Source organism: Manihot esculenta, chromosome 4 (genome assembly GCF_001659605.2).
Source record: "Manihot esculenta cultivar AM560-2 chromosome 4, M.esculenta_v8, whole genome shotgun sequence".
Taxonomy (NCBI): Eukaryota; Viridiplantae; Streptophyta; class Magnoliopsida; order Malpighiales; family Euphorbiaceae; genus Manihot; species Manihot esculenta.
In genome coordinates, this window is record NC_035164.2 from 18985304 (window position 1) to 18992281 (window position 6978).

At 41.6% G+C, this 6978-nt stretch overlaps 1 non-coding gene across 1 annotated transcript; it reads left to right on the plus strand.

The window, feature by feature from the left end:
* The first annotated feature begins 6284 nt into the window (after positions 1-6284).
* LOC122723590 lies at positions 6285-6391 on the plus strand. The gene has a single exon (XR_006350577.1). It is a non-coding gene; the product is annotated as a small nucleolar RNA R71 (small nucleolar RNA).
* The last annotated feature ends 587 nt before the right edge of the window (positions 6392-6978 follow it).

The following is a 6978-nucleotide window of genomic DNA, read 5'->3' on the forward strand; positions in this document are numbered from 1 at the left end:
ACAATATTTGATCAAGTCTCACAACCCATTAAACAACTAAAGTTTCAACCAATATTCAACTAGATTAAAGAAATCAGCCACTCATTGGCTGAATTAAAAACAGAAAAATAAAAGGGAAAAAGAAAAGAACCGATGGAGTTGAAATCTTGTATTCTGCCTTACGGAATTTGCCGAACTGGGGAGATTGAATTCTTCGGCCACTTAAGGCTCTTTAAATAAGTACAGAGGAGTGCACCCTAAATGTTGTCCACGTGTGTTGATGTCCCATGTGCGGGAGAATGGGCGTGAGTGGGCTGCGTGAGTGTTGAGCGTGAGTGACGGGTCCAAGTGCGGGTCCATGTGCGGGAATGGGCTGCGTGAGTGTTGAGCACGTGAAGTGCTTGGTCCACGGTGAAGTGGTCCCAAGTTGCGCTGAACGGTGAGGTGCTGGCGTGTCCAAGTGCGGGTCCATGTGCTTGGCCCAAGGTGAAGTCCCATGTGCGTGAACTTGGCCCATGTGAAGTCCCATGTGCGTGAACTTGGTCCATGTGCGGGAATGGGCTGTCCAAGTGCACTTTGAAGATTTAAATTTCAAAATATTTTCCTCATTTAGCTTGACTTGAATTCAACTTGGCAGGCTTGCTCTCTTTTGCTCCAAATAAAGCAGTTTTAGGGGGATTTTCTCCAAATTGTCCTTTTACACCATTTTCTGCAAAATAATATTAAAAGCAATAAATTAAGCAGAAATAATGTAAATATTCATCAATAATATTAATATAAAATGGACTAATTTATGCTCTATCAGCAGCGTCTAAGGTTCAAGATGTATAGTGAATCTCGTGAGGCGTGTTGCCCACACGTTGTCCTAAGACTACCCCCACAGCATAGTTGCTTGCATTGCACATAATTTCAAAGGGCAAGTTCCAATCAGGAGCTTGAATGATTGGGGCAGTCACTAGTAATTCCTTTATTAGATCAAATGTTGTCTTGCAACCTGCATTAAAATCAAATGTTACATCTTGTTGGAGCAATCTACATAGTGGTTGTGTGATTTTGGAGAAATCTTTTATAAATCTTCTGTAGAATCCTGTGTGGCCAAGGAACGGATTTCTCTAACGTTTGTGGGGTAAGGCAGATTTTTTATGGTATCCACTTTGGCTTTGTCCACTTCAATTCCTTTGGCTGAAACAACATGGCCTAAGATCAAACCTTGGTTAACCATGAAGTGGCATTTTTCATAGTTAAGCATAAGATTTGACTCAAGGCATCTTTGTAGGATCTTATCTAGATTGGCAAGGCATTCTTCGAAGGAGTTACCGTATACCGTCAAGTCATCCATGAAGACTTCAATGATTTTCTCCACATAATCAGAAAATATGCTCATCATATAGTGCTGGAAGGTTGCAGGTGCATTGCATAGTCCGAATGGCATTCTTCTAAATGAAAAGGTACCGAAAGGACAAGTGAAGGTGGTCTTCTCTTGGTCTTCTAGGGCTACTGGAATCTGATAGAATCCTGAATAACCATCCAAACAGCAATAGTGGGACTTATCTGTAAGCCTTTCTAGCATCTGATCTATGAAAGGTAAGGGGAAGTGATCTTTCCTTGTTGTAGCATTTAGCTTCCTATAGTCCATGCATAATCTCCACCCATTCTAAACTCGAGTGGGAACAAGTTCTCCCTCAACATTTGGAACGATGGTGATCTTAGTTTTCTTCGGGACTACACGTACAGGACTTATCCATTTGCTATCAGAGATTGGGTAGATGATTCATGCGTCTAGAAGCTTGACTATCTCCTTTTTCACCACTTCCATCATAGGAGGATTTAGTCTCCTTTAAGCATCTTGGACAGGCTTGCAGTCTTCTTCCATGTGTATTCTATGCATGCATGTGGCAAGTGAGATACCTTTTATGTCGTCTATGGTCCACCCTATGGCTCCTTTGTATTTCTTCAGTACTTGTTGGAGGCTTTCTTCTTCATGTTGGCTTAACTAATTTGACACTATCACTGGAAGTGTCTTTTTAGCTCCAAAGTACATGTATTTCATGTGTCCAGGAAGAGGCTTCAAATCTGGGTTTGAAATTTTCTGATCTGCTAGTTGTTGTTTGGGTACATAGGATTCTGCCTTATTCTTCTGTTTGGGCAAACAACTTTCTGCTTATGTCACCTGTATAACCTTTTTTGGCAAATAAGGGTTTGTGTTCTTTTCCTTTGTTGTTTGCTTGGTCGAACAACAATCTGCCTCTCCTAGATGTTGGGATGAGCTGGACTCTCCCTTCTCTCGCTGTTTGGGCAAACAGAAATCTTTCTCATGCTCCTTTGCTGGCTATTTGAGCGAATGGTATTTTGTCGAGGCTATCTGCTCAACTGGCCTGGGTAAACTATTTTCTACTTGCTGAAGTGGTTTGAACAGGTTGCGATCTGTCTGCGTTGGGTACTGGGCCTGTTTGGGCAAACAACATTCTGCCAATTTTTCCTCTGCTGACTGTTTGGGCAGACTGTTTATGTCAGCTTCGGTTCTCTTTGGCTTCCTTCATCTTCTTGGCTGGCCTCCCTGCAAAAATCATTGTTTAGCATATCATCTTGATTCATTTCAAAAATTTCTTACTGTAATACCCGGCTAGACCCCGACATCTGAATTCCTACCTTCCAGTAGAATCTCCGTTGGAATCCGGAATTTCTCGGATGTCGGAGCCTTCTAGAAGGGTAAAGCAAAGGTTTTCTAAAATATTTTTACATGTTTTTATGGTTTGATCAAGAAAGAAAATTGAATTTTGAAAGAAAAGAAAGTTTTGAAGGGAAATGCCAGGTTCGACCGCCGAACCTCATGTTCGACCGCCGAAGGTGGCTCCCTTTTGCTGTTGCCGAATCCCAAGTTCGGCCGCCGAATGTGGTGGAGTTGTGGAAGCACCTTTGGCCTCCGAAGGTGGTCTGGCCAGCCACCTATAAAAGGTCCCATATCCGAAAATGGGCGAGTTTCCTCTCTCCATTTTCGGGCAAAGGTGAGTTCTTGACCCTCCATGGTTGATTTCATGTTTTCCTTCAAATCTCCTAGAGTTTTTATGAGTTTTTACCATGTTTTGAAGATTTTAAGCTAAGATCAAGGTTTTAGAAGCTTGGAGACCTCCGGAGTTCGATTTCTCCCTATCTCCGAGTTTGGATCACCTCTTCTCTCGATTTTCAAGAGGTAAGAGTAGATCCTACCCTTCTTTCATGTTTTTAGTAAGTTTTGAGGGGTTTGAAGGGTGTTGAATGCATTATTAGAGTAGTTGTAAATGTTAGGGTTATGTGAGTTAAATGATGAAATGTATGTTTAATGTATGTTAAATGTGATGTTTGTTAGGGTATAGGCTAGTTTTAAGCCCCTAAATGCTTGAGAATGTGTTTATGCATGATTTTGAGTGGTTTGGTGTGAGTTGAGAGGCTTTGGGGTGGTTGGATGTGCATGTGAGGCTTGGGTTCTGCCCTTTGGTAGAACCCAGGTTCGGCCGCCGAAGCTAGTTTCGGTCGCCGAACCTGCCTGGAGGCAGCTTTAGGCCGCCTAAACTCGCCCCCAAAAGTTTGGACTTTCGGCTCTGGAGGGGAGTTTCGACCGTCGAACCTGCCGCCGAAGGTTGTGACTTTCGGCTCTGGAAGGACTTTCGGCCGCCGAACCCTGCCCCCGAAAGTGCCTGACTTTCAGCTCTGGAGGGACTTTCAACCGCCGAACCTACCGCCGAAAGTGCCCTGTCCAACCTTCCTTTGCATGTTTCCTAAGAATGTTTTGTGATGTTTTAGGGGCGAGAGACCGAGGAGGTCAACAGTGAGCTAGCTGCTACAGAGTCAGTGAAGCATCAGCCAGAGGTGAGTAGAACACAACTCTTTTATTTTAAAGCAATGAAATCTTTTTAGCATGATCCATGCATCATGATTGCCATGATATACAATTAGGTTGTTTACATTAGAATTCACGAATATGATGCATTGCATTATTCATTGTTGATGTGGATGGTTATTGGATGATCCATTAGCCCTCGATGTGATATGATATGATATGGGATGGAAAGACCAGGTGTGGCCGTATCGCCCCTGGCACAGTTGGACATGTTATGTTATGTTAAGAGGAAGTCCTGAGGAGCTCCGTCGAGGGCCAGGCATTTATTGGATATGTAGAGGGCTATTGGTGATAATATCATCTTAAGGTGATTTACTTGTGTTGTGATGCATTTCATGATGGCATATCTTTATAAACTGTTTTATTATTCTGCTCACTGGGCTTTAGTAGCTCACCCCTTTCTCCTAACCCTAGGTTTGCAGGACCAGAGATAGCAGGGAGTCATCAAGGGTAATGGTCAGGGTTATGTTATGTAATAGAGTTATTGTGGACATGTAATGAAATGTAATGTATTGTAATGTAAAGAAACGTATTGAGGATTAGTTTTGTGCTTGGCCCTAATGTATAGAAATCCCTTTTTGTACATGATCTGTATGGAATGTTTTAATGATAAGAAATGTTGAACCAAACTTGATGTATGTTATGTTGACCCACTAGAGCATTTGATGAGGGCTCTAGTATGGGGGTTTTATGTTTACAGTATGGTGCATGCACAGGTCAAGCTTGGTACATATGTGAAAAGTTTAAAGTTTTTATGTAATTGTTTGATCATGTATGGGATTTACCAGATATATAGTATGTATAGTAGGCTTGCTACGGGTCCCGGCGACCTTAAGTCGATCTGGATCCTAGCGCTGGTAGCGGTCCGGTTTTTAGGTCGTTACACTTACCTTAAATAATCAATGATATCTAAACCATAAACAGGGGACATATCATAGGGGTATTTCCTAGCATCATAAACATTAAACTTTATTACTTCCCCTTCGAATTCCATGGTCAATGTGCCATCATGCACATCTATCTTAGTCCCGGCCGTGCTCAAGAAGGGTCGTCCAAGCAAGATGTCTGATGTAGTGTTGTTATTGTCTTCCTCCATATCAATCACATAGAAATCTGCTGGAAAGATAAGTTTATCCACTTGCACTAGAACATCTTCTATAATGCCTTTTGGATATACCACAGATCTGTCAACCAATTGAATGACCACTTTAGTGTCTTTAAATGCACCTCCATTCAAAGAGTTATAAATAAAAAGAGGCATAACATTAATTGATGCATCTAGGTCACACATGGCCTTCTTGATGCCCAAATTGCCAATTTTGCAAGAGACAGCAAACATCCCTCAATCTTTGCACTTGGCTGGGAGTTTCCTTTTTATGACAGCTGTCACAACCTCCCCTACACTTATCTTTTCTTTTCCAGCAAGCTTTCTTCAGTTTGTGCATAATTATTTTAAGAACTTGGCATACCTTGGTATTTGTTTCACAGCATCTAGCAAAGGTATCTTAATCTCCACTTTCCTAAAGGTTTCAAGGATCTCTCTTTCTTCTTTTTCTTTTTGTGATTTTTCAAACCTTTTTGGAAAGGGAGGTGGAATCTTGAATGTTGCTTGCTGGTCTGCATTCTGCTGGTGCACTGGTTCTGTTTGCCCAGTCTGTTTGAGCAAATAATTTCTGTCTTGCTGTGTATGCTGTCTACTTATTTGCCCGGCTATTTGGGCAAACAGATCTCCTGGTTCACTTTCTGGCAGCTTTTCTTCAGCAACTTGTTTATGCAGTTGCGAACCTTTATCATCAGCCTTATCATTATGAAGCTCTCTCCCACTTCTCAAAATGATTGCACTTGCATTTTGCTTGGGATTAGCCTCGGTTTGGGAAGTTAACTTCCCTTGAGATTCTAGCTCACTCATGGAGGTAGCCATTTGACTCATCTGTCTTGAAGGTTTTGCACCGTATTTGCTAAAGATTCTACCATCTCTTCAAGAGGCACACTAGATTCTTGAGGTGCTGCTTGGGCTGGATTTTTGATATTGATTTGCCCTAGCATGACTGAAGTTCGGGTGCTCCCTCCAACCTAGATTGTAGGTGTCAGAGTAGGGATCGTATCTCTGCTGTCCATTAAATCCTCCATTGGCATTGACTTGCTATTCTTAATGAATTTGTTGAGCCTAAACTACAGCCAAACTACGGACAACAAAAGTTAAATCAAAAATTTGTGAGGCTAAGAAAGATGTACTTACCTCATTAACTCTCCTTGGCAGTTCTCTTTGATCTCCATATTACTTGGATGCGACTGCCATTGTTAAAATTAACTCTCTAATTGCTTGAGGTGTTTTATCTTCAATTGAACCTCCACATGTTGCATCAATGAATTTTCTTTTGGATGACAACAAACCTCCATAAAATGTTCAATAAGGGATTTATCAGAGATGTCATGTTGAGGGCAGCTTGTGCACAATCGATTGAATCTTTCCCAATAATCATATAGGTCTTCATAATCTTTTTGCTTGATGCAATTGATCTCTCTTCTGATGCCAATAACTTCTGTGGTTGGGAAGTATTCACTCAAGAAGGCTCTCACCATCCCTTCCCATGAAGTGATGGATCCGGGTGGTAAATAGAACAACCAATCTTTGACAAAATTATCAAGAGAAAAGGGAAAGGCTCTTAATTTAACATGCTCTTCAGAAATACATTGAGGCCTCATTGTTGAGCACACAATGTGAAATTATTTAAAATGCTTGTGTATCTTCATTCTCCAAACCTCTGAATTTTGGAAGTAGGTGAATTAATCCGGTTTTAAGCTCAAAAGGGGTTGTCAAAGGTGGGTAAGTGATGCACCATAGTGCTTGATCATCCACGAGTGCTGCTAGTTCGCGAAGAGTTCTTTCTTGTGCCATTGGAGTTCTCACCTCAACATTTTCAGCTTCAAATTCAGCAAAGACAACAGCTGGTTCAAGAGCAGTAGCTGCTGCAATTTTTTTCTCTTCAGATGCTGCTGTGGCTACCCTTATTGCAGCTGATTCAGCTGCTGTTTTGGGGGCTGGTTCTGAAATTTTTTTGGCAAAAATTTCTTATTTTTGGGCTGGTTCAGTTGCAGCAATTTGCGTATCATTTGTGGAT